This window comes from Artemia franciscana, chromosome 9, assembly GCF_032884065.1.
Source record: "Artemia franciscana chromosome 9, ASM3288406v1, whole genome shotgun sequence".
NCBI classification, from domain to species: domain Eukaryota; kingdom Metazoa; phylum Arthropoda; class Branchiopoda; order Anostraca; family Artemiidae; genus Artemia; species Artemia franciscana.
In genome coordinates, this window is record NC_088871.1 from 31,697,667 (window position 1) to 31,718,676 (window position 21,010).

At 34.6% G+C, this 21,010-nt stretch overlaps 1 protein-coding gene across 1 annotated transcript in view; it reads left to right on the plus strand.

Moving 5' to 3' along the window:
• The first annotated feature begins 1,402 nt into the window (after positions 1 to 1,402).
• The window catches only part of LOC136031274 (small conductance calcium-activated potassium channel protein 2-like), a 294,910-nt gene continuing 275,302 nt past the window's right edge, over positions 1,403 to 21,010 (plus strand). Inside the window, exon 1 of the mRNA XM_065710711.1 lies at positions 1,403 to 1,485. The gene's annotated coding sequence lies outside the window, so the exon portion shown is untranslated. The remainder of the gene's footprint in view (positions 1,486 to 21,010) is intronic.

The window sequence follows — 21,010 nt, forward strand, 5'->3', positions numbered from 1 at the left end:
CTCTGCTAAAATTGGAATCCCTTCCCCAATGTACTCAGAAATGCCCTAAATTGACCCAAAAGAAAAATCTTGTCTTTACGCAAGAATACACAATGATCTTACAAATGAACACATTCAAGTACGGTATCAGTCAAGGCTATTCTTTTCCATATTTTTAACACTTTATTCAATAATTTTTGCACAGCTTTTTCTAACTACTTGAAATTAAAAAAAAATAAGAAAAAAGAAAATCAACTATGAAAGTGAACAAAAACGTGATAAAAATTTGGAAGTAAGTTATTTTAGCGAAAGCTCAAATTAAAAACAATATTTAATATATAGATGACTATGTTATTAAAACCTTTCTTTTTAGAAACAATTTTATGTCACGGTATTTTTGGCGTTTTTTTTTTTTTGATGCAAGCCTTAGAAAGACGCGGTTTGCTGAATACATATTTAGTCAAGGCATTACAATATTACCTTGTTAGAATCCCAATAATAATATAATTGTTTCAAGACATAAGCCTAATAATAGGCACTAGAACTAGTGCAATCAATTAGAAGAGTTAGGGATAGGGGGGCAGGTGGCCAACTACATTTTTTGACCCTCTAGATTTTCAAAATATCGTTTGGGGAGGGGAAATCTTCGTTGAAAATGTCTTTTTTTGGCAATTCCAATTTAAACTGAAAAGATGGGTAATTGTCCCTATGTTAAAAGGGAGGAGGGCTTTCAATTGAACAGACTATGTCAAAACTAAAACTTTAGCAGCCGTTTCAAATTACCGGTAATGTAAGCTACGTAACGTAAAAATATGAAATCGCCTATGATTGGTCAACTAGAAAAGCCCAACAACCAGAACTCAGTTTAAACTCCTGTAGACATCAAGCAAACCATTACGACATGCCTTCTTTAGCCAATGTAAAACTATAGTAAGTCTGTGTCTGTTAATGAAGTCATTCTATAGCAATTTGGTATGTGAGAACACAATTAACTTGAATGTTGTAGACTATATAATTGATCCATCGAATCAGACTAACAACCTTCAGACTCAATAAAACAATGGCTTGATGCTCAGGTGGGAATTCAAAATCCTTTGATATACGTATGATTATTTCAAGCTTGTAAAAACGTTTTACAACATCTTAGTTGAACTACACATAGAATAACCTCGTTTTTAATTATACAGTGTGGCAGTGCCAAAGATGGCACTGGCAGTGCCATTTTTCTTCATTTAGACGCTTTTGTCTCAAGAGCCAAATCAGAGTCAATTTGGAAGATCATTTGATTGACCCACACCAGACAATGTTTACACCTTTGAGAGAGGTCCAATGAACTATTTATGTTAAATTTCTATAGGAATCTTGATTCTGGAGACAAAATCAATCGGCCTTTCGGAAAAATAAGTAGCGCATGTCTTATACAGTAATAACGAACAAATTGGAGTAGTTTTTACCTTGAACACACATGGATAGGGAATTATTTATAAGAAAGGCTGAAAAACTCAGGTATGAATTGTGAAAGTAAATTTCAAGAGGCTATAATTGGTTACTACACGTGTCGGTACATCTGTTTAAACGCTAGAAAGTGACTTCCCTTTCTTTTTGCTTTAACTGGTTGCGACTTTAATAAAACAGTAATATATAGCGGATTTAAATTCATTATTATAAACTTGCAAATAACTAATTCCGATATATTAATGGTATTGAATTAATTTAACAACATCATTAATAAAAATGTTAAACAACTTAGGTGAAAGGGTGCTGCCCTGTTTTACTCCCCGCTTAATATCAAAAAGCTTCGAAAATCCATTACCAACTTGTATGATTCCACTCACACAAGTATACCTGCTCACTATCAATCTAAAAAATGAATGGGGAAGGCCAATATTTAGCATGGCATCATTCAGTAACTCTCTGTCGAAACTATCGAAAGCCTGATGGAGATCCAGAAATCCCACATAAAGACAAGTTTTTCCCTTTTCATATGTATCCACCAATGCCTTTAAAATAAACACACTATCTGTCGTCGCACACCCTGTCCTGAAACCTCCTTGTTCCTCATGTATTAAAATATTTTTATTTAACCGATTGGAAAGCCTGGTATCTAATATTTTCTCCAAAACCTTACTTAAAGCAGGGCAAGTGCAATTAAACGATAATTCTCATGAGCCTTCGGGTTTCCTCTCTTAAAAAGTATATTGACACTGAAAACAGTATTTTTTGGTCCACACGTTGTTGCTAAAATATTAGTCTGTCACATTTCGCAACAAGTATCCTTTATAAGATGTAAATTTAATGGTGACCAGCGTTTACCCCCCCCCCAGAGAATTCCCTCATGGAAAACACCCCTCTTCGAAAAATGCCAGCCACACTGAAAAAACCCTTCCGGAAAATACCCTCCCAGAAAAAACACTCCTGAAAAAAGTCCCCCCCCCCCAAAAAAAAACACCCCGAGTAAAATCCTCGCCTGCAAAAAAACCCCTAATAAAATAACCTTTCCCTGCGGGATATATAGTAGAAAAATTGAAAATGACGGAGTCTGATTGAAAAAAAAGCAATAGATGTATTTTTTTTTTATTTCTATGAGAAATGCTATCAAACAGTTCGTGGTAACGAACTGTAGTAAGGAGTGACCCGGCTCAATAGTAAACGAAACTCTAAAAACGGAACTTCGATGCTAAAAGATATATCAAAAGAATCTGATTTTTATGCTGATTCTAAATATATAAGTTGCATCAAATTTAGTCTTTGTAACCAAAAGTTACGAGCCTGAGAATATTTGCCTTATTTTGGAAAATAGGGGGAAAACACCCCTTAAAAGTCAGGTTAGGAAAACGAAAATCACACCATCGCATTCAGCGTATCAGAGAATTCTATAGAAAAAATTTCAAGGTCCAATCTACAAAAATGTGGAATTTCGTATTTTTTGCCAGAAGACAGATCACGGGTGCGTGTTTATTTATTTTTTTTTTTTTCCCAGGGGTCATTGTATTGACCAAGTGGTCTTAGAGTGTTGCAAGAGGCCTCATTCTAACGGAAATGAAAAGTTCTAGTGCCCTTTCTAAGTGACCAAAAAAATTGGAGGGCACCTAGGCCCTCTCCCACACTTATTTTTTTCCCAAAGTAAACGGATCAAAATTTTAAGATAGCCGCCATTTTGTTCCGCATAGTCGGAAACCATAATAACTTTCTCTTTGGGGTGACTTACTCCCCCACAGTCCCTGGGGGAGGGGCTGCAAGTTACAAACTTTGACCAATGTTTACATACAGTAATGGTTATTGGGAAGTGTACCGACGTTTTCAGGGGGATTTTTTGGTTTGGGTGTGGGGTTGAAGGGAGGGGGCTATGTGGGAGGATCTTTCCTTGGAGGAATATTTCTTGGGGGAAGAGAAATTCAATGAAAAGGGCGCAGGATTTTCTAGCATTACTATTAAAAAAACAATGAAAATATAAACATGAAAAAGTTTTTTCAGTTGAAAGTAAGGAGTAGCATTAAAATTTAAAACGAGTAGAGATTATTACGCATATGAGGGGTTCTAAAAATACTTTAGCATAAAGAGCGAGGTATTTAGGAGGAGATAAATACTTCGCTCTTTATGCTAAAGTATTTTTAGTAATTTCGATTATTTATTCTATGGCCTTTCTGATTCAGGGGTCATTCTTAAAGAATTGGGAAAAAACTTAAGATTTAGTGTGAAGAGCGAGGTATTAACGAGGGGACAAACCCCCTCATATATATAATCAAAAATATAAGAATATAAAGTTTGTTACGTAAGTTAATTCTTAAGTTACGTATATTTCTACTAATAAAAACGTTCGTTAAAAATTAAAAGTTCTAGTTGCCTTTTTAAGTAACCGGAAAATTGGAAGGCAAATAGGCCTCCTTCCCCACCCCTTATTTCTCAAAATCGTCTGATCACAACTAAGAGGAAGCCATTTAGTCAAAAAAAGAATTAATATGCAAATTTCAATTTAATAGTTTATGTACGGAGAGCCAAAATCAAACATGCATTAATTCAAAAACGTTCAGAAATTAAATAAAAAAACTAGTTTTTTTAACTGAAAGTAAGGAGCGACATTGAAACTTAAAACGAACAGAAATTATTCCGTATATGAAATGGGTTGTCCGTTACGCTAAAGTTTGACTCTTTGCCGCAATTCCACTTTTTAAAACAATTAAAAACTTTAGCGTAAAGAGCAAGGGATTGCGGAGGGGATAACCCATTTCATATACGGAATAATTTCTGTTCGTTTTAAGTTTTAATGTCGCTCCTAACTTTCAGTTAAAAAAACTAGTTTTATATATATTTAATTTCAATAAAAAAGGAACAGAAATTGATTTTAAAAACGTTTCATAAAACAATTTTTTCAAATAAAAGTAAAGGCTTCCATTGAGCCAGAAATGAGTAGAAATAAATTCAAATAATTTTCTAAGCTTATAACGACCACAAATCACTGTCAATAAATAAACTAAACCCAAATCTAACAGAAATTACAATAAATAACTGAGTCAAACTCAAAACCAGTAAAAACTAACAAGAGTAGGGCTCACAACCCCCACTCTTTCTCAAGACCAGAACATAATTTGCACTTTACTTAAAAAAAAACACATTTTAAACATTTTCACTTTTTTGCTTTTAATAAATAAAGAAGTTTTAAGATTAAAAAAAATAAATGTCAAAATATATATATTAAACTGACAATCCAGGGTTATTATATTCTTTTCAGTAAATTAAAAATTATGTTCTGATCTTAAGAAGACAGGGAGGGGGTGTCAGCCCTACTCCTCTAATCTTTGCTCGTTTTGAGTTTGACTAGGTTATCTAATGTAATTTCTGTTCATTTTGGGTTTCATTTATTTATTAATGGTGATTTATGGTAGTTTTGCACTTGGAAGATAAGAAACGCTAACTCGTAGAATTTGACAACACTTTCGTCCGTAAAAACTTTGCTGGTTCCTAAACGCCTCTTAAACCCTTTAAACTTTTTGGTGCCACATATTTTAATCTCAAGTTTGATGATTTTACTGCCAAAAATTGCTGAAACTCATATGGAAGTCTTTTAAATCTAATTTTTTGAGATGCTTGTGGTGTGTAAATTCCTGTTTTTTGCTTTCCCTTAGCACTTCTCAACGAAAGTTAGAGAAAACACGACTCTAATAAAATTTTGAATTTGGAAAACCCAATTTTCTGCGAGACGGGGGTATTTCGTAGGGTTATTTTTCTGGCCAAGGACATTTTCTTGGGGGGGGGCGCCTAGAACCAACAAAATAAAATAAATGTTATTAGAGTATTTTGAGTACTACTTCTCTAAGAGAAATTATCGTGTTTTTCCATATTAGTATTATTCAGAATTCTAGATAGTAAGCAAGTGGTTGTTAGCCTTTAATAGATGGTCTTGAGTCAAACATGGAACTTTAATTTATGTCACTGTGCTATAGAAGTACCCGTTTCGTCTACAGAGTAGCAATTTTTTGCAACAATTAATTTTTTATGATGGATTCCAAGTATATATTATCAATAACGCTTGGGAATGTGAAAGGGATGATAAAAGGCAATAATGTTTTGTCAATAGGTATAGGTATTATTAAATTTATTATAAACATATATTGTGAAATGAATACTTTTTTCAGCTTCTGGCTGATTTTTCTGAGTTTTAAAAAAATTTTGAACTGTAAGTCTTCATCTGGGAAATTCTTTTTGTTGGTATCTTGTAAATTTATAAAATTACATGTTTATTTCCATTTTGGGCATGTCTGTATAACAATCATTTTCAAAAGAAAATTTCTGAGAGTTTTTAACCGTTACTACTTACAAACATTGCAAAGATAGGACACGGATTTTTGGCGGCCAAGCATTTAGGTTTTCTATTAAAAATCGTAAGAACTGACGAAAAAAAAAATATGTCTATACAGAAGAATAGTTCGTAGCATCTGATACAACTGTAAAAACTTTATTTTACTCTATAATTAACAATCTCTAGCCTCCACAGCACATGATCAGTATTCCATCTTTAACTAAAAACGGAAAATATTTATTGTCAATCTTGTAAATATATATTTCTAGGCACTTTTTTTTCTGAAGCTTGTCATAGATCTATAACCAGTAGTTTTTTACGGAGTTTTAGTTGTAATTGAGCAGAAGAGGACGAAAACCCACGGAAAAAGATTAAAATTTACGGCATAGCAAAAATCCGTAGCAGCATTAGCGGAATCTACGATAAGAAGGATAAATTATGACTGCGGCAGTCTTTTTTCTGAAAAATTGATAGCATAGAAATATAGTATGCTAAAATTTTTGGGATGTGTTTTGACTAATTTAACTAGGCCAAATCTATTAATTCAAAAATATGCAGCCACTCTATCTTTTACTAGTTTTTGGTGTGGTGCTGATTTGTCCTTGGAAAGTCATATCTCTTACCATTGAGTGCTACAATAATATCTACTGAGAAGGTGGCCAGCGTTGGTCCCCCACCCAGCGTTTGTCCGCCGGAAAATGAAACCCCGTGTAAAATGCCTCCCAGAAGAATACCCCCAGGAAAATTGCCTCTCCACGGAAAATACCCCTCCGGAAAATGCCTCTCCCACATAAAATAATCCGCCGTGGAAAACATACCTCGAAAAACGCCCCTTCCACCCTAGAAAATACCCCCTCGTGGAAATACCCAAACACCACTGAAAATACCCCTCAGCAAATTCCCCTCCCCCCGTGGAAAATAACCCCTAAGGAAAATAAACACCCCCGCGAAAATATCCCCCCCTTCGGAAAATAAGGCTTTTCAAATTTGAGAATTTTATTTGAGTTTTGTTTTTTTCTTTTCCCTAGGGGGAAGGAATTTTGGTGCTTTTGTATTATACACCACTCTCATAAGTTTATGCTGTGTAAAACTCGAGAACAAACTGGTTTCTTTGTTAGTTTCTTTCAGCTTAGCACGATACATGACAAAGACAAGTGACAGAATCGATAGGAAATATATAATTTGGGTTATATATTTGCACATAAAGGGGTGGGGGTAAATTATTTGGTCAGTTTTCTTCAGGAAGCAATTATAACTTCATAAGACTTTATTAACATTTTGCATGCAAACCCGCTATACTTTATCCCCCGTCCCCCTAATTTGCAAATATATATCCCAAACTTGTTACTAAAGTAACAAAAAACCGATTTGTTCTCGAGCTTTGCATGTCGTCAACTTGAGTGAGTGGTGTATAATACACAAGCATCGGAATATTTCATAGAGATATTATTAAAAAAAAGGTCAGAAATAAGCTTTGTTTTTAAATTCTATAAAAATAAATAAAAATACTATAAAAATAAAAAAATTAGTGTAAAGAGCGAGGTTTTGAGGAGGAGGCAACCCCTTTCATATACGTAATAATTTCTGCTCGTTTTAAGGTTTGATGTTGCACCTTATTTTCAGTTTTTTTTCATTTAATTACTTACAGATAGTAATTGTTAATGGGAAATATACGGAACAAAATTTTCAAAGAAAAGTAAAGAGCCTCATTAAACCAAAAATGAGCAGATATAAGGTCAAATAATGTTCAAAGTAAAAACTATGGAGTCTAATAGAAAAACAAACAAAAATATATGATACGCTTGCTCTATGAAAAAGACTATGTCAATAAAAATGAGCAGAACTTTATTAATTTTTTTTTACAATTTACAAAAAATTTAAACAAAACAAGTTTGTTAAAGAATAATAAAGACTCTCATTAAGCCAAAAATGAGTAGAAATAAATTAAAGTAATTTTCCAAGTGTAAAACTGTCACAATTCACAATCAATAAATGAACTAAACCCGAAACCAACAGAAATTACAAAAAAAAACGAATCAAACTCAAAACGAGCAAAATTTAACATGAAAGTTCCATAAGAAAAACTTTAGCGTAAAGAGCACGGTCTTGAAGAGGATGAAGGCCCTTTCATATACGTAACATTTCTTTTCGTTTTAATCTATTAATTAAACAAAAAACAAGTTTTTTAACTGCAAGTAAGGAGCGATATTAAAACTTAAAACGAACAGAAATTATTCCGTATATGAAAGGGGTTGTCCCCTCCTCAACGCCTCGCTCTTTACGCTAAAGTTTGACTCTTTCCAACAACTCTACTTTTTAGAACAATAAAAACTTTATCGTAAAGAGTGAGGCGATGAGGAGGGACAACCCCTTTCATATACGGAATAATTTCTATTCGTTTTAAGTTTTAATGTCGCTCCATACTTGCAGTTAAAAAACTTGTTTTTTCGTTTAATTCCTGAACTTGTTTTAATTAATGCATGTTTTGATTTTGTCTCACCGCAAATGTATAATTAAAATGTAATTTGCATATTAATTTCTTTTTTGGCTAAATGGCTATCTCATAGTTTTGATCGGACGATTTTGATAAAAAAAGAGGTGTGGGGGAAGGCCTAGTTGCACTCCTATTTTTGGTTAATTAAAAAGGCAACTAGAAATTTTGTTTTACTAACGTTTTTATTAGTAATAAATATACGTAACTTACGAATTAACCTACGCAACGAAATTCTATATTTGTATATTTTTATTACGTATATGAGGGGGTTCTCCATCTTGCCAATACCTCGCTCTTTACACCAAAGCTTCAATTTCGTCCTAATTCCTTAAGAATGACCCCTGAATCACAAAGGCCGTAGAACAAATAGTTGAAATTACTAAAAAATACTTTAGCGTAAAGAGTGAGGTTTTGTGTAGGAGAAGAACCCCCTTATGTACGTAATAATTTCTGTTCGTTTTAGGTTCTAATGCTGCTTCTTACCTCCACCTGAAAAAACTTTTATTTTTTGATTTTCTCATTTTTTTTAAATAATGCTAGAAAATCCTGCGGCCCCTTCGTGGAAATTTCCGTCCCTCGTGATAAATTCCTCCATGGAAAGATCCTCCCACGTAGCCCCCTCCCCCGACCCTCCTTTAACGTGAAAAAGCCCTCCTGAAAACGTCTGTGCACGTCCCAATAACCTTACTATATGTAAACAATGGTCAAAGTTTGTAACTTGCAGCCCTCCCCCAGGGATTGTGGGGGATTAAGTTGTCCAAGAAGACATAATTATTAGTTTTTTCGACTATGCTGAACAAAATGGCTATCTCAAAATTTTGATCCAGTGATTTTGGGAAAATATGAGCGTGGGAGGGGGCCTAGGTGCCCTCCAATTTTAAGGGTCACTTAAAAAGGACACTAAAACTTTTAATATCCATTAAAATAAGCCCTCTCACGACATTCTAGGACCTCTGGATGGATACGATCACCCCTGGGCAAAAGAAAAGAAAAAAAAACAAAACAAAACAAATAAACATGCTTCCGTGATCTGTCTTCTGGGAAAAAGTGCAAAATTCCACATTTTTGTAAATAGGAGTTTGAAACATTTACAATAGGGTTTTCTGATATGCTGAATCTGATGGTGGGATTTTTGTTAAGATGCTTGGACTTTTTGGGGATGTTTCCCCCAATTTTTCTAACATAAAACAAATTTTCTCAGGCTCGTAACTTTTGATGGGAAAAACTAAAATTGGTGAAAAACAAAAAATAAACATATATTTAGAATTAGCGTAAAAAAGCAGTTCTTTTGATGCAATTATTAGTATCAAAATTCCATTTTTTAGAGTTTCGGTTACTATTGGGCCGGGTCGCTCCTTACTACAGTTCGTTACCACGAACTGTTTGATATCTAAATCCACTCTGGCTCAGCACGCTGAATCTATCTATCTGTAAATTCAAAGCTATAAAAAGAGCTGATGAATTTGTAGTAGTCTTAATGTAAGTGGTTGGGGACATGATTGGCGTTGGGTGGGGGGGGAGTTACCCATCAGTCACTTTCAACTATTTGAAAGGACATTAGATCTCTTCATTTCCAATCCAGTGAGCGTGGTAGTTTTACTATTTATTTTTCCCAGGGTTGATTTTGTCGACCCAATGGTCCTAGAAGATTGAAAGTGGGATGATTTGAACGGAAATTTAAAGCTCTACTGCCCTTTCTAAGCGAACAAAAAGATTGGATGGTGACTAATCTCCCTCTCACATCTCTTTTTCCTAAAGTCGTCTAACAAGATTTTTGAGATAGTCATTTCTGTCAGCATAAATGAAAGGTCTAGCAACTATGCCTTTGGGGACACCATGACACTCCACAGCCTCAGGGGAAAGAGCTGTAAGTTTGGAAATTTGCCCATTGTATACATATAATATTTTTTGGGAAGCATACTAACATTTTTTAGTTGGGGGGGGGGTAGTTTTCTGCGAGGAGAATTTTCCTTTGAGATGGAAGTTTTCGGGGGGGGGGGGTAAACTTTCCGAAATCTTACGCTAGGGAATTTGACAGAATTTCTATGCGAAACTATTTTTAATTTGTCATAATCTCTCTTTTTGTTTCAATTTTGTATTCGGAGTTGTTCTTGGAAAATGTTCCAGAAGAAATTTTCAGCTGGTTTGGCATTTTTAGGGGCTTTTTTATGGCGGGGTGGATTTCCACGAGATAAATTTTGCATGGATTAATTTTACAGGGAGAAATAATCCGTTTAAGAACTTTTAATGGGATCAACTTCTCACGGAGGGGGCGAGGGAGGGAATTCTCTGGAAAAATTTGCACGGAAGGAGATCTCAATTTTGATTTGAAAAACGATTTGAAATTAATGTCTTTTTCAGAGGAAAGTATGATAAGGACAATTTTCAGACGGATTCATCCGCAAGAGATTTTACGGGGGGCATTTTCAGCAAGAATAGACATTTTCGGAGGGAATCTATTGGCGAGGTGGTTATTTTACATGGAACAATACTTCCACTGAGAATATATTTTGGGGTTGAGGTGTCATGGAGGGGGCTAGGTTTCATGGCATTATTTAAAAAACCATTAGAAATGAAAGGAAAAAACATTTCCTTTTCAACTGAACGTAAGGAGCAACTATATAACATAAGACAAACAGAAATCATTACGTACATGTGGGGGGCGGGCCCTTTTTTAGTGCCTCGCCTATTACTTTAAATTTTGACTTGTTGTCCCACAACAAGTCAAAAACACAGGAAGAATGATGTTAAATACTATTAATAGTATTCCTAGGGAATCTAGGCCTTCAAATTTATTTCTGAGGGGAATACTAGAAAGCTTATAGTAATTTTAAAATAGAAATAAACTGAGAGGCAAGAAGACCAAAATAGGGCCAAGGCAACAAGATAGGGAAAAAATAATTTTCTGAAGTTATCCATTTAATAAGAAATCCCAAGAAAGGGGAAGGGGAGAACGACCAGAGAAAGATAGCCGAATTAGATCCTAGCCTTATAAACTAATCCAGGTTTTACTCATTTGAGTAAGGAAAAATAGCCCTTTCTGCTATAGCAGAGCTACCAAAAAAATAGCTAGCTAAGGAAGGGTTCTAGTCGTTTATCCCCCGGAAAATAACTCCCCCTGGAAAACAACCCCTCCAGAAAACACCCCCTCCCTGCGGAAAGTACCCAAGAAAATACACCACCCCATGGAAAATACGGTTTCCAAATCTGAGAATTTTATTTGAGCTTTTTCTTGTACTTTCATTGAAAAGTGCTAAGGAACGGGAAAAGAGGAATTTGCATATCAAAAGTATCTTGAAAACTTAGGAAAAACCGCAAATCCATTTTTATTGGTAAAACTTTCACGTGAACTTCCGCAGTTTTTGGCAGTAGTTGGCGTCAAATTAAAATATTGAAGAAAAAGAAAATGTAGGCAAACAATCATCAAAATTAAGCTAAAATATATGGCACCAAAAAGTTTAAGAAGACTTAGCTATCCTTTGAAAGGATAGTTGGCATTGGGAACCAACAAATTCTGATTGTTTGAGTTTTTACGGACGAAAGCAGTAGTATCCCCTCACTACTTTTTTTCAGAGCCCTATCCCTTCGAATCCCGGTCCCGACAATTTTTTTAGAAACTTCTTCAAGAAACTGGTGTTAATAATGTTCTAAGAGATGCAGATGCTTCTTACGTAATAGGTATTGTTTTCTTTAAGATATTACAAGATGTTTTTTTAAGATATTTTTCTTCAAGACGTTTCAAGACATTTAAGGACTTTTAACATATTTAAGGACATTTTTTAAAATATTTTTGAGCAAGAAGTTTCTTCAAAACGTTTCAAGACATTTCAAGAAGTTTTTGAAGATATTTTTTTTCAATACATTTCAAGACAGTCCAAGACATTTTCTAAGACAGTTTTGTTCAAGGTGATTTTCAAGACACTTCAAAACATTTCAAGACGTTTGTAAGACATTTTTCTTAAAGACGTTTTTCAAGACATTTCATGACTTTCAAGACGTTTTTAAGACTTTTCTCTTCAAGAGATTTTTCTTCTAGACGTTTCTTAAAACAAGTTTCTTCAAGACGCTTTTTCAAGACGTTTCAAGACGTTTTCAAGACTTTTGTCTTCAAGACGTTTTTCAAGAGGTTCAAGACATTTCAAGACACTTTTCCCAAGACAATTTTTTAAGATTTTTTTTTTGTTCCTGCGCAAAAGGCAATGTTTACCTGTGTTAAAGATGACACAATCTCACAGGACTTGTTTCTTTAGGGGCCCGTGGGAAGCCCTGCTTGTACCTGAGGAAGGTACACACGTCGGGTCTTACGTAATTACGATGCGAAAGTAAGTCGTACGTAATACTTTAAGAGATTTCATTTTCTTTCAATACGTTTTTCTCAGGAAACCCTTATATTTCAAAGATTTTTGTCCGCATTAGGATTTGAAATAGTTTTTTTTCAAATCTTTCAATAGGGAATGGTTACTTGTGTTAAGGAGGTTCAACCTTCCATGACTTGTTTCTTCAGAGGGCCCGTGGAGAATCCTCGCTTGTAACTAAGGAGGGCACACACGAGGGTTGTTCCGTAATGACGATACAAACGTGAGTGTTACATAATACTTTAAGAGACTTCACTTCCTTTCAATGTGTTTTTAAGAGAATCTTTACACTCTAAGGATTTTGTCTACATTAGGATTCGAAAGAGATTTTCCCTCAAAAGAATGGAGGGCTAGACAGCTGGACTATGAAAACCTTTCTAATATTCTGATTCTGGGAACACTTTCTACGTGATAGCCTATTCCACGTACGGAGACCACCCCCTATACTGCTCTCTAGAATGATTACGCTCCCAAACGAGAGCGCACAATCATTCCATTGCCATTGATTTTTGATCTTTTAGATGCACCTGCCTGTTACAGTATAATTAATTTTCTAACGTGATTTATACGGGTCAAGTTAGCTATTGAATCAGTGAGATGTTACATAGCATTGGCCTTAGATATTTCATTGCGTGAATGATTACCTATTGAATTCAACCTAGAGCAAAAATTCTATACGACTCAGGCTTTTGTAAAATATTCCTGAGAGGTTTCAATGAAAATGCCCTGTTTCTTTGAGTAAAAAGATTGTGCATTCCTAATAACCAGTTATCACAAATGTTGTAAAATCACGAAATCACAGAAAAAGTAATTAAGACTCAACAAATAGAAAAATGTAAGGTGAAAAAGCATATAAAAGATAAAATATCAGCAAAAAGAAGCATGAATTAAACAAAGGCGGGAACCCTAGTAACCAATTCCAGGGGGAGGGGTTATTAGAGGTAATACTAAAAGTACCTCGTTTCACTGAGCCAAGACTATGCATTGCTGGTTGACAAGCGTAAATTTCAATACTATTTTCGCTTTATCTCGTAAAAGGTAAATTTAAGCTACATTAAGATGTATTTAAACCTAAAAGTGATAGGTTAAGCTAAGTTGGGTTAGATGGAGTGCCATATAGCCTAACGTAACCTAACCTATTATGTGTAGGTTAGGTTAACCTGACCAACTAGCATGTACGAAAATGATGGAATCCTTAAAAAACAGTACGAGTTTACAAAAAATACCCATAAGACTCATATTGTTTTTCTAGCTGTTAAAATTGGGTGGTTGCAGGCACTCAGGGTGCGAAATATCGGTTGCAGGTACCTGGGTTAGTTATAGGTGGACCGATTTTATCATGAAGATATCGGAAAATCTAGGTTATAGTATGAATGGCTTGAAAAAAAACTGAAAATACTACAACTACTAACAACTCACTGCAGCATAAGGTTCACCAACGGACAATTTATCGAGAAAACATCTGAAAATTTTTGAGGTATAGTAATAATGGTTTGCAAAAAACACTACTATTACTAGAAATACTACTACTATTAAGAACTCACTGCAGTGTAATGCCACCTGAGGCTAACACAGTTACGTTTTATTAAGAAAATATATGAAATTATTTAAGGTATATCATGAATGCCATGCAAAAAACATGAAAATACTACTACTAACAACTCACCACAGCAACAAGTCACCTGAGGTCGACAGAGATACATTTTATCACAGCTACAAGGGTAACACAGCTACGTTTTTTAAGAAAATATCTGAAATTGTTTAAGGTATAGTATGAACGGTATGCTAAAAACCCAAAAATACTACTACTACTAACAACTCAGTGCACCACCAAGCCACCCTAGGTCGGCACAAGTACGTTTTATCGTGAAAATATATGAAAAAATGTCTTAGGAATGATCAAGAGTGCCATGAGCCATCCATAGTCTGCCATGATGTCATGAATTGCCTTGGACTAACAGGTTCTCCAGCTTAAAGTTATGGTGGGAGGTGTTAAAAGAATTTTTTCGTGGGAGGAGGACTAAAATCTGACACACTGTCGAAGAAACAAGAAGATTTATTAAGACCTCTCAGAGATCTCTTAATATGGCTTAAATTTACCTCTAATAACCACCTCCCCCTTTGGAATGGGTTTCTAGGGTGGGCTAGCCAAATATTGCCACGGTGGACTGAATATGCGAAATCTTGGCTCAATGAAATAACATTTCCATTAAAACATCTCAGAAATATCTCTCAATTTGAGTTAGATTTATCTCTAGTAGCAACCATCCCCCTAGAAATAAGTCACATGTCTTATATCACCCCCTTGAATTTACCTCTAGTAAGTTACCTATTAAGAGCTCTCAAAAACATCTCTTAATGTACCTTAAATTTACCTCTAACGAGATTAGGTGAAGTATGAAGACAAATTTTATTCAAATAAGCCCTTGTTAACCAGGAATGCAAATAGTTTTGGCTCAATGAAACGAGGCATTTTTAATTAAAACTTCTCAGAAATATCTCTCAGTATGGCTTAAATTTACCTCTAAAAACAACCCCTTCCCTGGAATTGGTTGTCAGAGTTTCCGCCTTTCTTTTATTCATGCTACTTGTTGCTTATATTAATAGTTTATTAGCTTTTCCACTTTTTTCTGTTTATTGAGTTTTGACTGTTTTTTCTGTGATTTCATGATTTTATAGCTTTTGTGATTCCCGGAAATCAGGAAACCATCAGGAAAGTCGTGGCTCAAAGAAACGAGGCATTTTCATTTAAACCTCTCAGAAATATCTCTTAATATGACTTAAATTAACCTTTTATAACAACCCCCACCCCTCCCTCGCTGGAATTCATTTTCATTTAAACCTCTCATAAATATCTCTTAATATGACTTAAATTTACCTTTTATAACAACCCCCATCCTCCCTCGCCGGAATTGATTGCTATTGCCCCCGCCTTTCTTTAATTCATGCTTTTTGCTTATATTTTATCCTATATTGTTTTTTTACGTTTTGTTTTTTTCTATTTGTTGAGTTTTATTGCTTTATCCTTCATTTCAAGATTTTATAACGTTTTTCATTAGTATGCTTGTATTTGCAAAAGCCTCTGTCTTTTAGATTTCTTGTTCCAGGATGATTCTTAAATACATTTACGCAAGGAAACGTCTAAAGCCAATGCCATGTAACTTCTCTCTGATTTAATAGCTAACTTAACTTTTCTATGTAACGTTGGAAAATTAATAGCGCTGTAACAGGCAGGTGTAACGTAGCGCTGTAACAGATAGGTTATCACATAGACAGTATTCCCCCAATCATATATTAGAAAGGCTTTCATAGTCCAGCTGTCTAGCGCTCAATTCCTTTGAGGGGAAATCTCTTTCGAATCCTAATCTAGAAGAAAATCTTTAGAGCATAAAGATTCCCTGAAAAAACGCATTTAAAGGAAATGAAGTCTCTTAAAGTATTACGTAACACTCACGTTTGTATCGTAATTACACAACAACCCACGTGTGTGCCCTCCTCAGTTACAAGCGGGGATTCCCCACGGGCCCTCTAAAGAAACATGTCATGGAAGGTTACTTCATCCTTAACACAAGTAAACATTCCCTATTACGTGAGAGCCAAAGAAATCTTGAAAAGCTGCTTAGAAAAACACATGTTGAGCGTCTTGAAACGTCTTTAAGAATGTCTTGAAGAAAAATGTCTTAACATCGTCTTAAAACGTCCTGAGAGACATCTTGAAGAAAAATGAACATCTTGGAGAAAATTGAAGAAATCTTGAAAAGTTTCTTAGAAAAGCACATCTTGAAACGTCTTAGAAACATCTTAAAGAAAAGTTTCTTAAAATAGTCTTGAAATATCTTGAAAAGCGTCTTGAAAAACGTCTTGAAGGAATATCTCTTGAAAACGTCTTGAAACTTCTTGAAACGTCCTGAAAAATCTCTTAAAGAAAATTTCTTAAAAACGTCTTGAAAGGCCTAGAAAAGTTTTGAAAAATTGCTTGAAGAAAAATGTCTTAAACAACATTTTGAAATGTCTTGAAAAAAAATGTTATAAAAAAACTCTGGAAATGTCCTGACACGTCTTGAAAAACGTCTTGAAGAAAAAAGTCTTAAAAACGGCTTTAAATGTTTTGAATAAAACAATCCCTATTTCGAAAAAAGCACCTGCATCTCTTAGAATATTAATAACACCTGCGTCTTGAAGAAGTTTCTAAAAAAAAGTTTCAGGACTGGGATTCGAAGGAAATGGGCTCTGCCTTAAAATCAGTTAGGAGATACTACTGAAAGCATTGTCAAATTCTATGAGTTGGTTATTCTTATCTTCCAAGTGTGAAAAATCCCCACAAATCCCCATTAATAAATAAATGAAACCCATAACTAACAAAAATTACAATGGATAACTTAGTCAAACTCAAAACGAGCAAAAATTAGAAAGAGTATGGCTGACAACACCCATGTCTTCTCAAGACCAGAACAAAATTTGCACTTTACTAAAAAAAAAACAAGAAAAAAACAAATAGCCCTGTATTGTCATTTTGATATACATATTCTAGTATTTATTCCTTATTCTTAATATTTCTTTGCTGTTAAAACCAAAAAAAATGAGAACATTTAAAATGTATTTCGTTTTCAGTGAAGTGCAAATTATGTTCTTTTCTTGAGGAGCTGTAGGGGTTGTCAGCTCTGCTCGTGTCCACTTTTGCTTGTTTTGAGTTGAATAGGTTATTTATTGCAATTTCTGTTCGTTTTTGGTTAGTACATTTATTTATAGTGATCTTAGGTAGTTTTATGCTTGGAAAATCCTTTGAATTTATTTCGATACATTTTTGGCTTAATGAGGCTCTTTACTTTTTTTGACAAACTTTTTTGTAGAAAAAAGTTTTTTAAATTATTTTTTTTATTAACATAGTCTTTTTCACAGAAAAAATATTTTGTATCATTTTCTTTTTTTCTATTAGACTCCATTGTTTTACTTTGAAGATTATTTGACATTATTTCTGCTCATTTTTGGTTTAATGAGGCTCTTTACTTTTCTTTAAATACTTTTTCCGTATGTTTCCCATTGAAAAATACTATCTGTAAGCAATTAAATAAAAAAAACATCAAGTTTTTCAACTGAAACTAGATCTACGTTGCATGGGCAACGTGAGGTGTCACAGCAATCTTTGTTCGGCTTCGCCGAGTAAAGTGTTGCGAGTTTGGTTGAACAAAACAGTTTGGTTTTGTTTCCTCGCTTAGAATAAACGTGCAGTTGTTAATCTGTAAGGATCTTAAAATAAATACTAGGTACACCAACTCCCAAAAGTTGCCATCCCCTCATTGCAACTAACAAAAGTTGCAAACCTCTCATCGTTAAAGATGATTGAAGCATAACAGCCGATTATTACTTACAAGTCCCCTACATGTCTTACCAATGGAACCAAATTGGTCTTACCATCAAATACACTGGAAACAAATAACAGGTTCACCAACTAGCGAAAGTTGAGAACCCCTCATTGCGGAAAATGATTATGATCTAACAGCTGAAATCTATCTGTCTTAGTGCAAAAGTTGACTTTTTTGCCGTAGGCCAAGTTTCTAACGTCATCACTTAGAAAGGAGCAAAGGATAAAGTGTAATTTCTTTAGCAATGAGAGAACTTTTAAAATTTAAGAGGCACACCTGATACCATTTCTCTATCACAATCTATAGTGCGAAAAACCGAATGATAAACTCAGCTGAAATCACGAACAGAAATAGACAGAAACAATAGATAGCATTATTTTCGGTCCCCATTTTTTATTTCTGTAATTTTTTCTATTTATCACTCAAAGAAGATATATTGGCTGTAGGGCCGGGTAAATGCCGAATATATTTAACACTTATAGATTTTAGTCCATGTTTAATTTGAAACTGGTGCCTGCCTGCTTGCCTGCTACGGAGCTTTCAACTCCAAAACAGAAACATGGTTTGATGAAACGAAAGCTTCACTGCATAACTTCAGATAGTTCTCTTTCACAAAGGCTATAAAACCCCAAGTCACTTCACACGCTATAGGCTCTGGCTCAAAAACAAGCAAAAACCATCCTTTTTGGCTTCAGGCAACAACTTTACAAAGGTTTCCAAAATGCAAAGTCGTATTCAGCAATCTGGCCTAAGGTCTACACTTTGCGTAGAAACCGCAGAGGTTAGACCCTTACTACTTTCAAGGAATAAGCTGAAATCGGGGTGCTAAGAACAAAAAAAAAAAAAAAAAACACGACAAAACCAAAGTGTTGCTATTGCAACACAATTCATGAGCAAGCTCAAATCTTAAAATAAACAGAAATTAATACGTATATGAAAGGAGTTGCCTCCTTCTCAAGACCTTGCTCTTTACGCTAAAATTTTTCTTAGAATTTCAGAACAAAGCTTATTGTTCTAATTAAACGGCCATTGAGTTTCAGGAATCGCCCTAATAGAATTAGGACAAAAAGTTAAAAGTTTGACATAGAGAACAAGGTTTTGTGGCAGAGCAAGGTTTTCATATACGTAATAATTTCTGTTTGTTATAAGTTTTGATGTTGCTCCTTACTTTCAGCTGAAAAAACTTGTTTTTCAAAATTTAATTTCTGATCGTTTTTTAAAAAATACCGGAATATCCGGCTCTCCCTCCATGAAAATTTCCGGTACTTGTATATTATATGCCACTCATTCAAGTTTCGAGAAAAGACCAGTTTCTGTGTTATTTTCTTCGTTACTTTAGAAACCAATTTCGGCTATATATTTGCAAATTAGCAGGGAAGGGGGGTTGTAGAATAGCGGGTCTGAATGCAAAATATTTCAAGTTTAATTGAGCTATAGTACCTTCCCCTTACGCTATTTAAGGTTAATAATGGACAGAAATCAAATAGGAAAAAAAAAAAACAATCAGCAGAAATAACAGCATTGAGCAAATATACATCAGACAAATACCTTGTTATAAGGTATTTTTCAAAGTCTATGAGGGCCGAACCCCCTACTCAATTTACCTCACTGATTTTGGTGTCTGTGGGAAGTTTTATTTTGTTGTTACTGGAAGCTGGTAAAGTATTAAAATCAAAAAAGTCTTAAAATGAAGTCTTGGCCAGTACATGGAAACCATTGCAAAAATTTTTGGCAAAAGGAAAGCTGGGTGACTTAAAAATCAGTCAGGAAACATCATTTCTTTTAAGGAAGATGTCGTTATTCATTTTTAAATGGTTCAACGCAATAACAGAGTCTACGGAGCATTTCGTCGATGGGACACTAAGTCAAAGAGTGATTAATAAGAATTTAATAAAGACGAATATGCTAGAAGTTACATTTGGAACTAAACAAGAAAATCTGACAGTCACAGCTTGACAGCATGCAATTAGACGTCTAGGAGATGTTTACTGACAAATCAACTCTAGGTCCAGGGGGACGATATTCCTAAAAGGTTCTCTGTCGACTCTTTCAAGAGAAGGTTCAACGGTCGTCTAAAAATTATCTAAAAGACTAGCGGCAAACCAGATATTTAATTATGCCCGGTGCCACAAATTTAGGAATAAAAAAAGATTAAAAAGCTATTGTACTATCTTGACGAAAGTAAATTACACTCAAACGTCTGGTCATTCGGGTGGGGGGGGGGGGGGTTAGAAGGTGTTTCCTGGAAGGCTTGGGGATGATGCTCAGAAGACGAAAATGTATAATTTTAGGTTGAGGAGGAACTTCCTGGCAGGGGAGGATCCAAGATTTTCTTTAAGGGTGGGCTTATAATAGGTTGCATCGATAAACTTAAGAAAAAAGAAATACCCGTAATTTAGGGAACTTCAACAATTATATGTAGTAGGTAGGTAGTGGAAATGGTCGTAAATTTAACCTTAAAATGTGGTGGGGGTTAAAGTTCTAATAAATCTGTTGAATTAAAATGGTACGAAAGCATGGATACAAAAAAATAGTAAGTTATAGAAATTATCTTGCCATAAAAAAAATAAATAAAAAGCTGTTCACCATCTATAAAATAAAATATAATATTTGATATTTGCTGCATAATTTTTTGCCTTTGCACTTCTGACCGCTATAGCGAGTGAGTTAAGCTTTTTATTGTAAAAAAAAGATCTTGAGCCATATTTTGGGGTCGTGCACCCTTTTTGACAATTTGTATAGGTTAAACCATTTAGCATGTCACCTAACTATATGGCATCGCTTAGTACCCATGATAGCAATGAAGAGTAGGAAATGAGGATAAAGATACAGCCTTTATATTCGAAAAAGATATCTTAAACATTAAATGCTAGTTCTTTTAGGGGTGTAGCAAGAAAACAGAACGAAGAGATAGAAATGCATTGAATAAATTTAAAACGAGGGTTTTAAGTAAAGGCAATAAAGCATTAGCTAATAACTGTTTTTTTTTGAAAATAGTGTTTTAATAAACAGTGTCAACTTT